This window comes from Triturus cristatus, chromosome 1_2, assembly GCF_964204655.1.
Source record: "Triturus cristatus chromosome 1_2, aTriCri1.1, whole genome shotgun sequence".
NCBI classification, from domain to species: Eukaryota; Metazoa; Chordata; class Amphibia; order Caudata; family Salamandridae; genus Triturus; species Triturus cristatus.
This window is the reverse complement of record NC_140580.1, coordinates 115,654,873-115,675,311: the sequence shown is the minus strand read 5'-3', so window position 1 is coordinate 115,675,311 and position 20,439 is coordinate 115,654,873. Positions and strand designations below refer to the sequence as shown.

At 48.4% G+C, this 20,439-nt stretch overlaps 1 protein-coding gene across 1 annotated transcript in view; it reads left to right on the top strand.

The window, feature by feature from the left end:
* LOC146866921 (sulfotransferase 1 family member D1-like) overlaps window positions 1-20,439 on the top strand; it is a 131,564-nt gene that overhangs the window by 68,817 nt on the left and 42,308 nt on the right. The window lies entirely within an intron of this gene.

Sequence of the window (20,439 nt, the reverse complement as noted above, 5' to 3'; positions counted from 1 at the left end):
TGTTACTACTATATGCTCCTGCACTCTACCCTCTACCACTATATTCTACCCTGCACCACTCCACTTCACTCTACTCTGAAAGAATCTACTCTACACCACTGCATTCTATTCCTCTGCAGTTCATGCCACCCTGCACCACTCCACTCTACTGCACTGCACTCTACACCACTAAACTCTATGCTGTGCCACTCTATGACAGTGCACTCTACGCTAAGCCACTCTACTCTAAACCACTGCACTCTACGCCAATTCACTCTACACTTTACTCAAAAACAATGCACCCTGGGCCACTGTACCTGTGCCAACTACTTTGCACCACTCCACTTTACACCACTATACCCTACAACATGCTACTCTATGGCACTGCACTATATGTCACTGCATGTTACATCACTCAATTCTACTCTGCATGACTGTACTCTGTCACTGCTCTCTGCACCACTCTGCTCTGCACCACTCTATGACACTACACTCTGTGAGGCTCTCCTCTGCATGACTGCGCTCTACACCACTGCACTCTATGCCACTGAACCACTCTACTCTATGCCAATGCACTCTACAGCACTCTACTCTGCATCATTCCACTCTTATGCTACTGCACTCTCACTGTACCTTGCACCATTCCACTCTGCACCACTGCACTCCATGCCACTTCACTCAACCCTGCACCACTCCACTATTCTTTGCACCACTCCACTCTATGCCATTTCACTCAATGTCACTCTACTCTGCAAAACTGCTCTCATCGCCACTGAACTCTATGCCACTCTACTCTGCAGCTCTCCACTCTACTACACTGTACGCCAGTTCACTCTAAGCCACTCTAATCTACTCTGGACCACTGCACTCTACGCCACTCTATTCCACTCTGCGCCAATCCCATGTACGCCACTCTCCACTGCACCCCTCAATTTTATACCGCTGCACTCTATACCACTGCACTCTACACTACAGCACTTTACTTAAAACCAGTATACTCTACACCACTGCACTCTATACCAATCTACTCACTACACTGTATGCCACTATACTCTATGACACTGCACTCTATGCCACTTTACACCATTTCATTCTGTCACATTACTCTGCACCGCTCTACCCCACTGAACTCTACACCGATGCATTCTGTGCCACTCTACTGTACACTACTGCACTCTACGACACTCTACAGCACTGCACTCTTTGCCACTGAACTCTATGCCACTCTAGTCTATGCCACTCTACTCTGAGCCATTTAACTCTACTCTGCACCACTCTAGGCCACTCTACTGCACTCTATGCCAATGCACTCCATGCCACTCTAATCTACTATGCTCTATGACACTGCACTCTACACCACGCCTGTCTAGGACACTTCACTCTGCACCACTCAGTGGTAGAAGTAGGCGGGCTCAGAAGGGCACAGCGTGCCCCTACTTTTTAAATTGAACCCAGTCCGTTCCCCTACTTCTTTATTTAAAAAATGCGTCCCAGGACGGCAGGAATGGTCCGAATGTAAAAAGTATTGCGTGATCGTCTAGCCCTGTGTGATGCACATTGAGGAAGGCCTCTCAAGTCGCCACGACCTCCTCCCCCTTCCCCTTCCCCTCTGTGTCTGAGGCCAGGAGCCTGCCCAACAACACTATAGGAGAAGTTTTTCACTGTAGGAACAATCACTCAGCAGCGAAAACGGCATCCTTTGGTGCCCCTGCTGCTACAGTGTGATTTACACCTCATTTTGTGACTAGGCCCCCTGCCTGCCCCCACTGTGACCAATACAATGGTCACATCAGGATGCATAGGCAGCCCCACCCTTGACCTCATCTGCCCTTCATTTTGGGGCTCACCCAGCCTGACAACGCCGCAAGGAAAGGAAGAGCACTCCAGTCCAGAATTCCTTGCACACTGTGCCCAAACATTGGCGATTTTAAAAATAAGCGTTTGCAACGTAATGGGTCTCACATTTGCAAACTTTTAACCTATTGGCATTGTAAATGCCAATGCCTTTTATTTATGTGTTTTCAAACCAACACAGATAAAAGGTTTGTCATTTACAATGCCAATAGCTTTTCCACTTTAAATGCTTGTTTATGTTTGTGAAGAGCAAACTTTGACAATCTTGTATACCGAGCGCTGTTTAGTAAATTCGCTGTTAAAAAAGTACATACAAAGAAAATCACAGTATACAAGTAAAAACAGCAAACAAAGCAAGAACTTACAATGTACAGAGAACACGAGGTGTTCCCATACAAATTATTATGCCCTGAAAAAACAATCACAGACACATGATCAGCAGTTATTGAACTGAACTGCTTCACTGCACTTCTATTAATTACAAATAGTTTCACTGGACCCGGTTACAAGAAAAAGGTTTAAAAGGTGACAAAAACAAAAACCCAAGAGGAATGAACGTTCTCCAGCTGGTTTTTGGAATAGGCTGGAAACAAAATGGAGAACATCTAAGTTCACTGCAACGATATCTTAGAATTGGGATCTATTAGTCTAAATTGATTTAAACTAGTATTTGTGTTTAACCAGTACAAATTCCCTTCTTAATTACATACATTCTTTATTTTATACATTTTGGGGCTTATTTATGAGCCCTTGCGTCAGTTTGCGCCGCCGGTGCGTCACTTTTTGTGATGCACCAGTGGCGTAAAAAATGTGCCTTGTTGCATCATATTTACAAAGTGACGCATCTAGGTAGATGCGTCACTTTGTAAACCCCTGCGCCATATTATACCTGCGCCAGGTATAATGTATGCAAGGGGGCATTTTGGCGCAAGAAAGGGTCGTAGAAGTGACGCAGTGATATCTATAAGATTTCACTGCGCCATTTCTTGGACGCTAATGCGTCAATATCTTACGCCTGCCTCATAGCAGGCGTAAGACTGACGCAGGCACTATCAACATAGGACTTGCCCATATGAAAGGACCCATTGCTGGAGTTGCTTCACTTTTGTGACACACTCCAGCAATGTGTTACTTTTGCGCCTACAGATACGTCAGAAATACTGACGTTTCTGTAACTCCTTGCGACATGATGCGCCATACTGTAAATATGACGCATCATTGGTGTCGCAGTGAGGGCGCAGTGAAAAGTGATTTATCGCTGTTTTCACGCAGCGATGCGTCACTTTTCATAAATGAGGCCCTTTGTATTTATCATATGTACAATAATACATAATAAACAACTGATAGGATGCAAATGGATCCAGTTTCAACCACTTCATAACTGTTCAAGTATAAACATTTATAATTGTTCAAGTACAATTTTCACCACAGCCAGCCACCTGATCACAAACTAACAATTTAAAGCTTAACAAAGGTTGTTTCTAAACACGTTCTGACAATTCACAGAACTACTCTATGAAATAATAAAGTATTTGTTTACTGTGGTGACCACTCTGGCATGGCATACAGCACACAAGGTCTGACTTCCCCTGCCCCAGGAAACCCACACAAAGTAGTGAGCCATCAACCACACATAGGGTGAATTACAAGAGTCTTTCAAGCCTAGCCTACGAAGCCATTCAAAGTCATTCCCTTCTACCTCGCCCAACGGGTAGTAGCTTTGAACACCCCCATTTGTTCCATGAGTTCAGCTAACCATCATCCTCTCACCGCAAGAAGCCCTGTCTTGCCCTCCAATGTGCTCCCTCAAAGTTCTAACTCTTTTGACTACTCGGAACTCTTCCATGGAAATATATGTCTTCCAAATCACATCAGGGGCACGCTCTTCCTTACACAATTCAAATGAATAAATAACTCACCTCACTCAAGCGAGGCCTAACTCGACTTTCAACCTCCCACCACTAGCCCAGTCCTTAAATGTAAGTATGTATATATAGTATATATAACAGTAAGTGCGTTATCATTATTCGTATACATGGACGTGCAATGCCGGAATGCTGCAACACCTCAAAACAATTTATTTTTTACTACTGGCAGCTATGCAAATTACTATCCTTAGCTTTAAAACTAAATAAAGTGAAAGCATGATACAAGAATAAACATGCGCCCGCCATTGCCAAAGCCGGCTGGGGGAGCGCAAAACAACCACTGGCTTCGAAGCTGGCGTCCCACAAGTGTATTTAAAGTATGCAGCAGGCATTATTAAAGCGAAATCGTGCATGGCGCGCTGCTGCAAATACAAACAAGAAGGGTGCCATTTCTATGCTCTCTGACGTGCCTGCTTCAGCAAGACGGGAATTAAGTAAATAATGCATCCAACCTCTTAATGAAAGGTAGAGTGCAGGGACACATGTAAGAAGGGCAGTCCTGATGGGAGATAACAACAGGAAACAGGGAGGTACTAAGGAGTGACTAATAAGTCTATTAACACATCAAAGCCCAACATTTAAAAAGGACAGTCAAAAAAGCCAATACAAAATAGGGGGGGAGAGTGGATGCAGCTTCAAATCTATACCTCAATACAGCATGTCTCAAAGAAAACCGAAACATAACTGTAGAAAACATATAGGGCCATATGTATCAACACATTTCCCCATAGACACAGAATGGGCAAAACCCTTTGATACATCTGGCCCTTAATGTCTTATCTGCTGTTTTCCTTATTTTATTTTTATAAAATGTGCTATGCTGCTCTGTCTGTGTTCAGGGATGTGGTCTTTTTAAAAATACTGTTTACCTTTTTTAAGGATATGAAATACAGTCCTAGGTGTCTAGTTCTGTGACACCCGAGCATCCAGGGTGGGATGGTGAAAACAAATAGGCCCAGGCACCAAGGCAGGACTGGCTGGCATCTGGTGGGAGGCAGGAGGCAGGAGGCAGGAGGGGTGAGAGACTGGTTTTGTTACTGTGGGCTGCACAACCGGCCCTCAGTAACAAAACCAGCAGGACTGTCCAGCACAATGACTCACTTCTCACTCTCAAAAAGTGAGTCACATCCGGGTGTTTACAACTGGGCACAATTGGGTTGTAGCTGAAGGCAGTGCAAGTTTATCTCAGTGGAACAGAAAGGTGTTCGAGGGGAGGGAGAGATGTGGCACTATGGCCAGAGCTACCGAATTTGAAACTGGGGAACCAGGATCAGGCTTCATGACCAGATCACTCTCCTGAGATAGCACATTCCCCTACTAGACCATAGAAGGCCTCGCTAGGCCTTAGAAGCCCTAGTCTCTTAGCACCAGCAGGTGGACCCATCCAGTGGCCAGTGTGGGTTAAATTTGAAGCCCTGTCCACCACAATCCATACTGAAGTTCACCTCCAGTCTTGCAGACAGACCTATAAAGCAGCACATCCTAGATAAACAGAGACTTTGTCACTGAGGTCAAAGGACCCTTGAGGCCAGTCCGCCTCACCCAGTGGTGCCTCCATTGGCTTTGTTCTAGCAGTAGTAGTGAATCTCACCAGGGATGGACAATGCAGGATTTGCACGCACACCGAACCAAGGGGCATTTTTACGAGGACCTTGCAGCATGTTTGCACCACGAAATGTGGTAAATGCACGACGCATATCTCTAAGTCCTAATTATGAAGCCACTCATAGCCACTTTTCATGGCTTTGAATGGCTTCATAAATATGGAGTAATGCGACACAGTGCGAATCGCCACTTTGCCTTCCTCTGCACAAGGGACGCGTTGTGGTGGGTGTTCCCATGCAACTCCCATGGTTTTTGATGCATTCCTAGATTTACAAGGACTTCTAAACCTGGGACTGTATCGAAATCTTACGCCTCCCCAAGGGAGGCACAATAAGGAGAAATGTCTTTATTTCTCCCTGTTTTTTTCTCTTTCTATATGTGCAGCACACATAGAAAGAGGAAAAAGCCTCTCAGGATTGTTTTTGTGCAGGAAGGTGCCACTTCCTGCACAAAAACAATCCTGCATGCAGCAGGGTGCCTGCATTGGCGCTAGGCTTAAGAAACAGCACCAGTGCAGGGGAAAAAGACAGAAATGGACCGTATTGGATAAATACGGTGCCTTCCTGCCCTTTCCCTGTGACGCAGGGCAGCACAGCAAAAAAACTTGCTGTGCTGCCCTGCGCCACCATTCCCGTATATATGCCTCTAAGTTCGCAAACTTCACGGTCTCTCTGCTTCTTGCACAAGCACCTTTAACATTTGCTGCCCGCTTTGGGGCCACTGCAATTATGCAGCAATGGAGTACAAAATTATGTTGCAGTGCTGACTAACTTATGCAGCAAAGAAAGGCTGCAGCGTAATGCGTGGTACATTTTTGGATACTTTATTATTCTGACTATTTTACACATACTAACAGTCTCTGCAAAGCTTTTGCCTATTTAATACCAGTTTAACATACAAGTGCAGCAGTGACAATGGTGACCAGTCAACCTTTCTAAAGGGCCTTCTACTTCACAGCAACACAAGCCACGTGTTTTCATCCGTTTGAGCTACAAACAATTTTTTAGTTAAAACCATCAGATTATGCAACGGATTATGTATTATGTGGCAAATATGGCAGAGCTATAATTATATATAACACATTTGCAAACTAGGATATTTTGTCATTCATGTTTGAACTTCCTCATGTAGTCTCTGTTGGGTGGTATTTCTAGACACCTACAGTGCTTGTGGAGAGACAAAGGATGAAGTTGGCTAATAGTGACTGCAGAGGATATTAGTCTGAAGGGGAGAACATAACTGATTGAGATAATCTGAGGTCCACTACCTATTTCTGACTCTACAACTGCTTGAGTCTCATAATTACAGAATTGATACATTTGCAAGTCTCATTGCTAACTAACTTGTGTAGTAATTTCACAAACTACTAATATAATAGTTGTTTCTCTTTCATCTGATATTGCTAAAAGCATCTGCAAAACCAACAAGTCTGGGTTGTTTTAGGTGTATATATTGATTTTTGAGTGCTATTTCTAGATACAATAACAGGAAACCAGGAGGCAACTAATGCTAGGTTCATGACATGTTGCGTGAAGCACATAGAAAATGTAGGACTACAATTTTACATTGACCGAGGGGCTCAGAATGATGTAATCAACAGTGCTTCCCAACACGTCGGGCCTCCTGTCATAGAATTTAAACCCAAATTTTATTTTCAGAAATGGAGAAGTGCTGATGAAAGAAACTGCATTGGTCGTAGACAAATGGTGTCTGGTTCCACATCTAAGCGTATTTGTGACATTCTGTGATGGAAAATGTATCCCACATTGTAAATGTATTTTAATATCATTAACTCATATATTAAACCTCAAATAAACGTGTATCCATTGATTGTATTAAATAACATTATAAGCTGTAACTGGTCAGTGAAATGCCAAACATACTAAAAATGGGTATGTTTTGCTCTTTTTAGCCACACCTCTGACTCCGCCCACTGAACAAATCCTCTGTTATTCCCACCTCCTGATGCTCCGCCCACAGTTCCCCTACTTTTTTGTCCCCACTTCGACCACTGGCACCACTCCACATTGCAAAACTGCACTCTATGCTAATTCACTCTAGACCACTACTCTATAAAACTCCACTATACCCTGCACCACTCAACACTACCCTACACCACTCCACTCCTTCACTGTACTCTGAAACAATCTGTGTGACTGAAATCTATGCCACTATACTCTACTCCACTCTACGCCACTGCAGTCAATGCTATGTAACTGCACTCGAAACCACTGCACTCTAAGCCAATGCACTCTACACCACTTTACTAAAAAACAATGGACCCTACATCACTGCACCTACGTCAACTACTTTGCAGCACTGCACTTTACGCCATTATAATCTACAACAATCTACTCTATGCCACTGCGCTCTATGCCACTCTATTCTACTCTGCACCACTGTACTCTACATAAATGCTCTCTGCACCACTCTACTCTGCAACACTCTATGAGCCTGCCATCTATGACCCTGCCCTCCATGACCCTGCCCTCCATGACCCTGCCCTCCATGACCCTGCCCTCCATGACCCTGCCCTCTATGACCCTGTCCTCTATTACCCTGCCCTCTATGACCCTGCCCTCTATGACTATTGTTGCTTATCTTATTTCTCTCTATGATGTCATGTGTGTGGGAACAGTTGTTTTATTTTTATTCTCCGTCCACCTCCCGTACAACCTGGGAAAATAGTTGCACTCCAGCGTTCCCCAGTGGGAGATCCCCATAGCTGCGTGCTGCTCTGTTTTACCTTTGGGTAATGTTTTGGGGGGTTCGGGATGGCTTTAACATGTTGGGGTCGCTGAAGTGGGTGGGGGTGAGAGGGGGAGTGTGGACTTAAGGGTTATGTTCATGTGGCTACTAGCTGATCAGATTTCCATCGCTATGCAGGAAAGAACTACACAATGCTATGTAACTGTGCATGTTGTAAGGCCTTCTCAAATGTCGCATATAGATAGTGAAAAAATTGTTTGCTTAACTTGGAATATACGTGGGCTTAACTCACCCAAAAAAATACGTCAGGTCTTGGTATATTTGGATAGACATGAGGTTAAAATCGCCCTCATCCAAGAAACACATCTGTCAAGCCATAGTGAGGCACACATCGGGTCCCAATGGGCTTGCTATAGACAGGTTTCCTCATATTCCTCATACACTAGGGGGGTGCTCACGCTCATGAAGAAAACGCTTCCATTTACTATGATCAAAAGTTGCACGGATACTGCAGGCCAATATGCCATAACGCACGGTAAGATAGCGGGAGAATTGGTCACTCTGGTGAACGTTTGCGGTCCGAACGTAGAAGATCCTGGTTGTCACAAAAAGATATTGGCGATACTGAGGGGCTGGCCAGCAGCTACGATAAAATGGGGAGGTGATCTCAATAACCATTTGGACCCCAGTAAGGATAAGTTAAGTGGGATGGGAGGACAGGCACCCAGGGCGGCCAAAGCCATTAAAGAAGGTATGGAAGAGCTCTATTTGACAGACATATGGCGCCTGAGACACCCGGACACACTTGAGGAGACGCATATTTTAACTGTGCATGGTAGTTGGTCACGACTGGACTACTGGCTCATGAGCCAAAATGCGGCAACCTGGGTCTCAGACGCAGAGGGGCTGCCGAGAACACTCCGATCATAACTCAGTCAGGCTTACATTACGCATACCACAAACTGTTGGCCAGCAGTTTACCTGACGGTTTTGCTCCGAGTCGTTGCTGGACCCGCTCTACACACACACTATTCGTGAAGCCATAGCCCAATACTTCACGTAGAGTAAAGGGTCTGTGGACAGCGCTGCAATCTTATGGGAAGCATTTAAAGCCACGATTCGTGGCACATGCATTAGCACGACAGCGGGGATACTGAAAGATATCCGTGACCGCGTAACCACAATTGAACATACCTTGCTCCGACTGGAAAGGGAATATGAGGGTTTCCCTAGTACATCACTTGTGGCACAAATAAAAGAATCACTACTAGAATATAATGCCCTGGCGGATGATGAAATGCGGTACCGGTCCAGAAGACATGTTGCCCGTGCATATGAGGAGGGTGGCAGACCGGGACACACTCTAACGGACAAGATAAAAGCCAGAGAAGATAGACACATCACACCATTACACCACGAGAGATATTGTCACACAGTTCAGAGAGGCCTATGCAGCTATGTACACTTCACAGATCGGATCATCTGCTGCAGAGCTAGATGATTATTTGTAGGACATTGCCCTTGCGTGGTTGTCAAATGACAACGAGAATACCTGTGTCAGCCGATCACAGCAGAAGACATCCGGACAGTGTTTAAAACTCTTCCTAACAAAAAAGCTCCAGGTCCAGATCGACTCACTTGCGAGTTTTATAAGGAATTCGTGGAAGAACTGACACCCTATTTACTCGAAATGTATGCGGAAGCACACAAGGAGGGCAGGCTACCGCCAACTCTTAGGGCGGCGCTAATCATTACCTTGCTTAAAAAGGGTAAACCATCCTCCAGCTGCGACTTGTACCGACCGATGTCGCTTATAAACATTGATGCGAAGCTATTCGCCAAAATGTAACGACTAGACTTAAACCCTTAATGCCCAATCTCGTTCTGCCTGATCAATCCAGATTTATTCCTGAAAGATCCACTTCGCATAATCTGCGAACGATATTTGCTATGGATCACATTCTTTTTTTTTTTTTTTTTTTTTTTTTTTTAAATTTTTATTGAAACAATAAATCAGTTACAAGCATGGGCCTACAACCACCAGGGCCGGCCGCTAGATTCAGAAAGGATCGTACATTAGTTAAGGCAGTAGGCGACCCCTGGGGCCCAGCCCCGTAAATGGCTCAGGATAGCTCGAAAGAAGCAGGAGACATACATTTAACATAAATAACAACAAAAAACAAAAGGCGAGGCATAAGGGCAAAAAGCGTGGGTCAGGCTACATCCGGGGGACTTTACTCCAAACCTTCAATTAGCTATCCACAGGAGGGAGTACTGAAAGATCGGGGGGGTAACGGGAGAGGAACATCTATATTCGATTATTACAATCAGTTGCAAGGAACCATCAAGGGTCAGGGGGATAGGGCAATATCGGTGTCCACTAGGGGGGGCGTACAGATACCCCCACGATACACGTTCCATTGCCCCCAAATTCTACCCCATGCCCCGGGTTTACCGCGGGCCACATATACAGTCTTCTCCCTGAACATACACCAGTCCATGTTCTCCTTCCATACTGACACGGTGGGTGGCCGCTGGGAGCCCCAAAGCTGCGCTATATCCCTCTTGGCAATCATGTAGCCCAGGGCCGCCCACCGAGTCTGCGCCGCGTTATAATCATTGGGCTCCCACACATTCAAGACACAGCGACGCACCTCCGGCAGCAGTGCCACCCCGGTGACTTGTCCCATGACCCCATGAACCCGACGCCAGTATTCCGCCACCTCCCGGCACTCCCAAAGGATATGGAGAAAGGTGGCACTGAGCCCACACCCCCGCTTGCAGAGCCCATCTTCCGAGAATCCCATCGAGACCAAACGGGGGCCCGTCACATACACCCGGTGGAGAATCTTTAGCTGGACCAGGCGGAGACGGGCTGGAATGGCAACTTCCTTGGGGGACGATAGTGCGGACTGCCAGTCCTCGTCGTCTAATTCCACCCCGTCCCCCGTCCACGTCTCCCGAAGGCGCACCAATAGGTCAGCCCGATTATTAATAAGTTTTTTATAGATTAAGGAGATAGTACTGTCGGGGACATGACCATCAAGTATGCGGTCCTCGAGGGGCGAAGAGGCAGGGATCTTGGTCCCCTCCCCAAAGACAGAGAGCAGGACGTGCCGAACCTGGGCGTATCGGAAGAACTCCTTTTCCGTGAGTTCGTATTCGCTCTGGAGCGCCGCGAAGGTCTTAACCGCGCCCTTCATCCATAAGTCTCCCACTCTACTGATGCCAATCGTGTCCCAACGGTCAAACCCCTTCGTTGTCCAGAGGCTTCCCAGTCGGTCGGAGGCAAATAAAGGAGTAGCGCATGTTAGTCGCTCACTCCAGCCCATGGCTACATTGGCCGCCTTCCAAATCCGTACCGCGATCTTAGTGGGGCCCGTCAGGGTCCGTCCAGCCGAGCGGGAGTAAAGCGCCCTGTTATAGTTACCGCCGGGAAGCAGGAATTTATCCATCTCATACGCCGGGTTCAAGCCAGGCGCATACGTGGCATGGTTAATGGCTGATAGCTGTGAGGCCCAATAATACCTGCGAATGTCGGGAAGCGCGATGCCCCCGTCGTACCAGGGGAGAGTGAGTTTGGCCAGGGCGATACGCGCCCGTCCGTCCCACACCAGTCTCCTCTGCAGGCTCTCCACTTCCCGAAAGTAGGCCACTGGAATGATGTCGAAGGAGTTCTGAAGTGCATAGAGGAACCTGGGAAGGGACATCATTTTAAACAATGCGGCCCGACCCAGTGGGGACAGGGGCAGCCTACACCACCGAGCCGTGTCTTCCCTCAAACGCCGAAGTGGAAGCAGGAGATTGTGCTCATAGCGAGCCACCGGGTCCAACGAGATGTGTATCCCCAGGTATTTAAAGCCGGACAGAGATATTTGAATCGGAAGCCGAGGCGGCAGGAGAGGGGGGCCACCGGAGATAGGATAGACACAGGATTTAGACCAGTTAATCGTGAGACCCGAATTTCTCCCGTAGGAAGTCAGAACATCGAAGAGAACGTTAAGCGACTGCCGCGGCGAGGTAAGATACAGGAGGATATCGTCAGCATATAACGAGACCCGATCCTCAAAGCCCGGGGCCCACCGGATCCCCCTGATCGAGGGCTCCCAGCGGAGCCAAGCGGCGAGTGGCTCCAGGGCGAGAGCAAAGAGCAGAGGGGACAACGGGCACCCCTGCCTCGTACCCCTACCGAGAGCGAAGGGCCGAGAGACCCGCCCATTAACCACCACCTGAGCCATGGGTCCCGTGTAGAGAAGCTTCACCCAGCCAAGAAATCCCTCCCCAAAGCCGAATTTGGTCAAGACAGCCCAGAGGAATGGCCACTCGATGGTGTCAAAGGCCATCGTGGCATCTAAAGAAACCAGCACGGCCGGTTCGGAGAGGTACTCTGCCCTGGCGAGGGCGCCATGGAGACGCCGCAAGTTGAGGGCGGTGTTGCGATGTGGGATGAAGCCGCATTGATCAGGATGAATCAGATCGCAGATGACGCTCAACAAACGATTGGCAAGGACTTTAGCCAGGATTTTAGGCTCTGCATTTAGCAGTGAGATAGGCCTGTAAGAGGCACAGCGGTCCCGCTGCTTACCTTCCTTGGGGATCACGACTATCGTGGCCAGTCGCTGGTCGACCGGAAGGGAACCGGCCTCAAGGGACTCCTGAAACATACGACGGAGGAAGGGCGCTAGTTTATCCGGGCGCAACTTATATAATTCGATAGGTAGACCGTTGGGACCCATGGCCTTGCCCGAGCGAAGGGACCGAATCGCAGTCGCGATTTCATCTACCGACAAGGGAGCGTCCAGCTGCTCACGGTCCTCGGCAGAAAGGCCAGGCAAAGCAATGTCCCTCAGTAGAAGGCGAGAATCTTCCTCATCCCTATCAGTCACCGGGGAGTACACGGTCCGGAGGTGGTCGGCAAAACATTCCACAATCTCACCAGGCTCAGTCACACACACTCCATCCGAGACACGCAACTCCGGGACCACACGATTCACTCTCTCCTTCTTGTCCAGCCACGCAATCAGCTTTCCCGCCTTGTCCCCGGCATCATACAACCGACCCTGCTGCTCCCTATACATAGTTTTGGCAGCGTCAGTGACAAGAGATCTGTATTCAAACTGTTTCAGGCTGAGGGCATGGAGCCCGTCCGGAGTGACACCCACCTCCAAGGCCGACTCCAGCCCCGAGATGTCAGTCTCCAGCTTCACCACCGCCTCACTCTTGAGCTTCTTAGCCACCACTATCTGGGAGAGGGCGTGTCCGCGGATTACGGTTTTAAAGGCTTCCCACAGGGACATTGCAGACAACACCGACCCCTCGTTTTCAAGAAAGTATTGGTCCATAGCCTTAACCAGACTCTCGCGAGTCGTAGGGTCTCGCAGGTACCACGGGTTAATGGGAGCGATCCGCCCTGCAGACCGCGACTCGGTGTCAAAGAGAAGCCACAGCGGGGAATGATCAGAGATACCCCTCGCCAGGTGCCTGACCTCTCGAATTCGACCCGTCTGCGCCGCGGGCATAAGGAAATAATCTAACCTAGAAAGACTCCCATGTGCCCCAGAGTGAAAGGTGTATTGACATTGGGTCGGATGCATTAATCGCCAACTATCCACCAGGCCGAAGGTCTCCAACAGACCACCTAGCCAAGCCTGGGCAGCGGGGAGGGCCCTGGGTGGGTGACGATCCAGGTCACCCGAAACCACCGAATTAAAATCCCCGCCCATAAGCAAAAGGCCATCCGGAAGTTCAAGCAGCATTCGACCCAAGTCCGCGAAGGTGGAGTTCTGGAGGCCCGGGGGGACGTAAATTGAGACCAGGGCAAGGGGATGCCCCTCCCACCTCCCAGTCAGACAAACATAACGCCCTCTGTCATCTGAGACTACCCTCGTGATCTCCAACGGAAGTGAGGATCGCAGGAGAATGCCCACCCCCCTGGAGCCAGTTGTGAAACCAGAGTGAGCCACGAGGCGGTATCCCCCCCTGTTCATTGCATGGCAGACATTACCAACCAGATGCGTCTCCTGGATAAACACCACATCAGGAGTCAGACGACGCAAATACTGCAGAACTACACCCCGTTTGATACGGTCCCCCAACCCATTGACGTTCCATGACATCAGCTTCAACCCGTCCCCCCCCATCCCCTCCAATAGATCAAAGGTCCCCCCGCAAGTAGCACAAGTCCCAAAGGTGGAAGAAAATCAATACCTCGCCCTGCAAACAAAAACCACACTACAAAACAACCCCTCCTTCCCCCCCACCCCCCCCCAACACCCAACTCCCCCCACCCTGCACCCCTGCGGGCCAAAAAACCCCCCCAAATTGCAGTGTGCCTGTCGCCCAACGAACCCCAGTCTACAAAAAGACCCCGGAGGAGGAAAGGGACCCGTCCCCGCCCGCCCCCATACAGGTCCTAGCAAAACACACTGAACCAAAGAAGTACAACCCAGCTGAGCAGTGCAAATTGGCAAAATCAAGGACCAAGAGTCACTCCAAAGGGGACCCGTCACCGTTGGCACCTGCAGAGGGCCCGGGACGGCCACCTCTGTCCGGCAGCGAGTCCAACCAGTCACTCACGGCCACAGGAGAGTCAAAGAAGGCAGTCCGATCCTCATGTTCCACTCGGAGTTTGGCAGGGTAGAGCATAGAGTACTTTAGGCCCAGCTCACGAAGACGACGTTTCACCCCCTGGAATCCCATCCGCTGTTTCTGGACAAGTTGAGTAAAGTCCGGATAAAAGTTAATGGATGAGTTCTCATGTCGAACCGGGCCATGGACCCGTGAGGCCTGCAGAATCGCATCCCGGTCTCTGTAGTAAAACAGTTTGGCCACAATAGGCCTCGGGGGGGCCCCCGGCCGTGGCCGCCCGCCCGGAACTCGATGAGCCCGTTCAACGGCAAAAAATGTACTCAAGCCCGCAGGGGTCAGCTGTTGGAGGATGAGTTCCTCGACCAGGAGGTCAACCGGGCGGTCGTCGGAGGACTCTGGTACGCCGATGACACGGATGTTGTTGCGTCGGGCCCGTCCCTCGAAGTCCTCCAGCCGCCGGGCCATCTGATCATTGACCACCTTGATGTCGCCAAGCGCGGCCTGCAGGTCCGACACATGCGCACCCAGGGTGGAGGTCCGCGCATCGAGAGTTTGAACCCTCTCGTTTGTTTTGGAGAGGTCCGCCCGTATTAAGGTGACATCAATCGCCACCGTATCGATCTTGCGGGCCAGGGCCTCGTATTGCGTGGCGATGGTCTCCCTGATGCCATCAATGGCGCCCATGATGTCCTGTAGGGAAAGTTCCGAAGAGACGGATGTGCCACCACCGGCGGCGTCTGAGGGGGGACCGGCCGTTCCAGGAGAGCCTCTGCCCTGAGTGTAGCGGTCCATGTTGTTGGTCTGGACCGATCCTCCACGGAGGGAGGCCTTAGTCTTACGCCCCTCGGGGCCCCCCTTGCCCCCCATGCGGCCACGGACCCCGAGGGGGACCGCCGATCAAAAGCAGCTGGGAGACCGGCCCTGGAAACCAGCGCCTCACCCGAGGCCACAATATGGCGGTGCGGGGGGACCCAAGGCGATAGGCACTCTAGTGGCAGGTGGAGACAAAGCCTTGTGCAGAGGTCAAGGAAACACCCCGCCACCTCAAGCGCTCCACCGGCCAGCCCCCTGAGGTCTGAAAGTGAAACCGAAAGTGGCCGAGCGGCCCCTGGCACCGCGCCGCAGCCGTTGTTGTTCAATTGCGACACGGCTCCACGGTTCACCTTCGCCCCGGGCACCTCCGTCGGGTGGGTCCCAAAAGTTCAAACAACGATAACACAGGATTCCCGGGTCCGATTAAATTTCTGAAAAGAGATACGTGCTCAGCCGGTGGTCATCTCCCAGATTCCATAAACCAAATCAGGATATTGTCAGGATAGATTCCGAGGAGCAGCGAGGGTCCGGGGAGCCCTGTGCTCACGCGACCATCTTGGATGCGCGCTAGGCTCCTCCTGATGGATCACATTCTTGACCCGGATCTACAGGCAGCAGCTGTGATGCTTGATGCAGCCAAAGCCTTTGACTCCATAGCGTGGGGATACCTCTTTAATATTCTTCATCAGATGGAGTTCCCTGTACCCTTCATCACCTGGATATGACTGTTGTATACAGACCCCACACCTAGAGTACGCGTGGAAGGCGTTACCTCTGACCCCATACAAATACGTAGAGGGACCAGACAGGGTTTTCCCCTGTCACCACTCCTGTTTGCGATTACGCTAGAGCCACTGGCTTGTGTCATCAGGCTGCGACACAGAGCAGTAGCATTATGGTTTGCCCACCGCCTCTTGAGTATATCACTCTATGCAGATGACATATATGGAGTCAATTCTCAGAGAGTATAAACGTTTTAGGCGATTTTCAGGCCTCACCATAAACTGGTCTAAATCAGTGGTGGTACCGTTGACTGAGTCCACCACTTCTCACAAACTGGAATTTCCATGAATATGGTCAGCAGAGCCCGTCAAATACCTTGGGGTGTGGGTTCATAGGGATCCCGAGATAGTTATTCGAGACAATTATGGTACAGCCTGCACACACCTAGAGCAGCAAGTGGACAGATGGATACGTCTGCCCTTGTCACTAGTGGACCGCATGGCCCTCATAAAAATGGTTGTGCTGCCAAAGCTCCTTTACCTTTTCAGTAACATCCCTATACAACTGCCCACTGTTTTCTTTAAGAATGTAAGATCTTTACTATTGAAACTGATATGGGGTGGTAAGCAAGCTCGAGTGAGTTTGCTGACCCTCACTCTTGATTTAAAAAAAGGGTGCTTTACTGTACCTGATATATATTTATATTACCTCTGAGCTCAAGCTCAATACGCTCACTATTGGTATAATACTCATGGCTTCATCCCACACGTGATGCACATCCTATCCCCCTGAGCTCCATACTAACTCAGACGCATAGGGGCACTCCCAAATATGAAATTAATTCAATAGACACCACCATCACTGCCTGGCAAGCGCTTGACCGTAGGGTGGCAAAACTGCCTCTCTACTCGCCACTTCTGCTTCTGGCATATCATGCAGGGACATCAGTAACACACCAAAAGGGAGTCATGCGCACCCTGAAACAAGCTGGTATTGGCAAGAAGTATTTATTAATGGCACATTTCTAACGACGGAAGACTTAAACTATGTGCAAAATCAAACACCATTATTTATCTTCACCATTCATAGATTTAAGAAAGCGCTACAGGCACACTATCCCACATTTCTGCTGAACCTCCTACACTACAGTCTCTGCATGTCTTACTTACTAACCACGCAAGACATAAGACGGTAACTAGGCTATGTAGAGATGCCAGAGAAGAAACCTTACCACCTAATAACAAGCGTATGGAACTGTGGAACACGAAATTAGATCTGCAGATTACACAGAAGGACTGGGAGTATTGTTGCCAGATCACCAACGCACTCACATCCAATGGCAACTTGTGTATCATTCTTTTCAGGTACCTGCACCAGGTGTATTACTCACCACATAAGTTGTTTGAATACGGTCTTAGAGACAGTGACAACTGTAAAAGGTGTGGCCGCGCAGGTGCAGACTTCTGGCATGGGGATGCGGAAAGGTGGCAGCGTTCTGGTCCACTGTTATTACTGCACTACAGGAAATGACCCATACTGAGCTCAACTGCTCTCCTCAGGTGTGCCTGCTACACCTGGTGCCGTTCTTGAAGGGAGATGTGAGTAGACTGGTGAAAAAGCACTATTACTAGCCAAGAGAAGGGTAGCATTGACTTGGAAAAGTAAGGCGAGTCTCTCCCTCGACCAATGGATAAAAGATATGTGTACTGTCGCGACACCCCAGCAGTATATGCGGAAGAGCTTCCCACTACTTCCAGACCACAAGACATTTGGGAGCCGCTGCTCCAAAACCTATGATCAAATGAGCGAGATCCAATTATGATGCATAGTGCTATTGTATATCAATGATTTTTTAAATAAATTTGCATTGCACCTTCTGCTCAAGAAATCTGAGACTGTATGTACTGATGTAAAACATGGCCACTGGTTGTTTACAGTGTTAAATTGGTACATGCAGTTATTGATGCTATGTATGTATTTTGCATAAATATCAATAAAAAAAAATATAAAGTTATTTTTTCCTAGTTCCAACTCCCCAGGAAGCCGTAACGTTTTGGCACTTCCCCAGGTTTGCATGGTCTTATAAATCTGGGGAAGCGTCAAAATCCATGGGTGTTGCATGGGAACATCCACCGCAACACCCATGGAACAACTCCCTAGTAAGGCAACACAGCAATTTTCTCTGGCTTGCCTTACTCCATATCTATGAGGCCATTGAAAGCTATGCAAAGTGGCTTTGCGTGGCCTCTTAAATGTGATTTTGTGGTTTTCATCACTGGAACGTCACAAACAGTGATACTACAGAGGCACAAGGGGCTCATAAATATGCCCCAGGTGTCTGGTTGTGTTTTCTCTGTCTTTCTGCTTAGTATCAAATAAAGTTTGCAGCTGATGCTGGGGCTGCTATGCCCAGGCCTACAGATGGGCAAACAAGTGGTGAATTGCAAAATGGCAAAATACTTTTTTTTGCCAATTACATGCATAGTGAAAATAATACCCACTTGGGAAATGAAGGAATGGAAGGATTTTAATCGCTTTGTGCATTTCATGTGGCTCTTCCTGAGCCAGAAATATGTGGTCCAGGAAGAAGAGCTACCTGTTTGGTGGTGTGGTTAGGTAACAACAGGCCTGCTTGCTGCCTTCCACTTTTTCCATCTGTGGCAGGTAATGGGTCAGAGAAATTTTGCAGATGCACATCTGCTTCCGACTACTGCTAAATGGGAAACCAATTCTAGCTCTTCTTCAGGTGCCTATTATGATAGTTTTTGCTGCCTCAGCACAGAGCCGGACTCTTGCAGTGTGGAAACTTAATTCTTTTAACCTCATATGTCTCCGAGTTAGGGCTTGCATCTCTCTGCTTCTGAACTCTGCTGTCTAAAAAGTGGCACCCACTCAGAGAAATTCCAGGTTAAATTAATTAACTTTACACACTGCAAGAGCATAAAAACAGGCGCTGTACCCTGCACTGAGCCAACAGATACCATCATGATATGGCCCCAGGTCCTTGCACTGTATTCCTTTAGCCATTTCACACTTTCCTGCCTCCTCCACTTCATCACTCTACACACTTTGGAAGATGACACAGTCCATCTGCGTCATAGCAAAGGAGATGAATAGTAGCCTAATTCTGCCAGAGCTGGGAATGTCTCCGGAGGACATACTGAGCAGGTTTACCAAGAACTCTTGAATCCACATGTGGAGGAGGCGTTTGCTGGGCAGGGCTTGCCTCTTTCTGTTTCTGAGCTGTGCTGTCCAAAAAAGCACGCTAACTCTGAGAAATATTGGGTTAAATGAATTCACTTTATGCACTGCAGAAGCATAAAAACAGGCACTCTACTCTGCACTGAGCCTACAGATGCCATCATGATATGGCCCCCAGGTCCTTGAACACTGCATTCCTTTAGCCACTCCAGACCACATACTAGCTTCTTATGTAAAAAAGGCTGCTTTATTGAAGACAGGTGCAAATCACCTAAAATTCACCCTGGGGCTTTGCCTCACAAAACTAGACCTCACTATACAGTACTTCACTTAATTCCCCCTACCCCCAACCTCTGAATTGTCCACCCGCCTTGACATCCTTATCTTGCAACTGTAACTCCTACCGTGACATTGGCTATCAACCTTTACATCGATAAACACTTTAACCTACTTAATTTTTATCTAAGTATCCTAACACTTAACTTTTCCTTTCCTTCCTCCAGGTTTAGCTTTATTACCAACCCCCCACTGTCCTGCTTCCCCTATGTTCACAACCATCATCTTAATGTATAACCATGGCAACTGAAATGCCCATAGCCTGCACCTGGTCCAAGCGACAACCAAGTACTAAATCCCCTTTTTTTCGCACCTGTGTTCAACCAAAACTGCCTAAAACTCTTCCAAATACCCCTCCCCCTTTTAACTAACACAGAAACTGGTCTTTCCTTGGGAAGGGTGGGTGGGAAAAAATGCTACTAACTAAGCACTGAAGGCCACCGTGTCACCTAGAAAATGGTGATTAGCCCTATAAATTGGGCTGTTATATAATGGGCAACTGATCTGTCCACCATCACTCAGAAAAGGCCTACCATCCCACCTCCTTTAAAGGACTTTACATACCACTAAATCATTTTCACCTAAATACAACACCAGAATGTCACAACATATGTGCCTCCACAGGAGCAGATTCAAGCAATGTAAAAGTTCTCGCCATCTAATACCACCTTTTCCATGCCACTTCACTGTAAAAAGCTGCTCC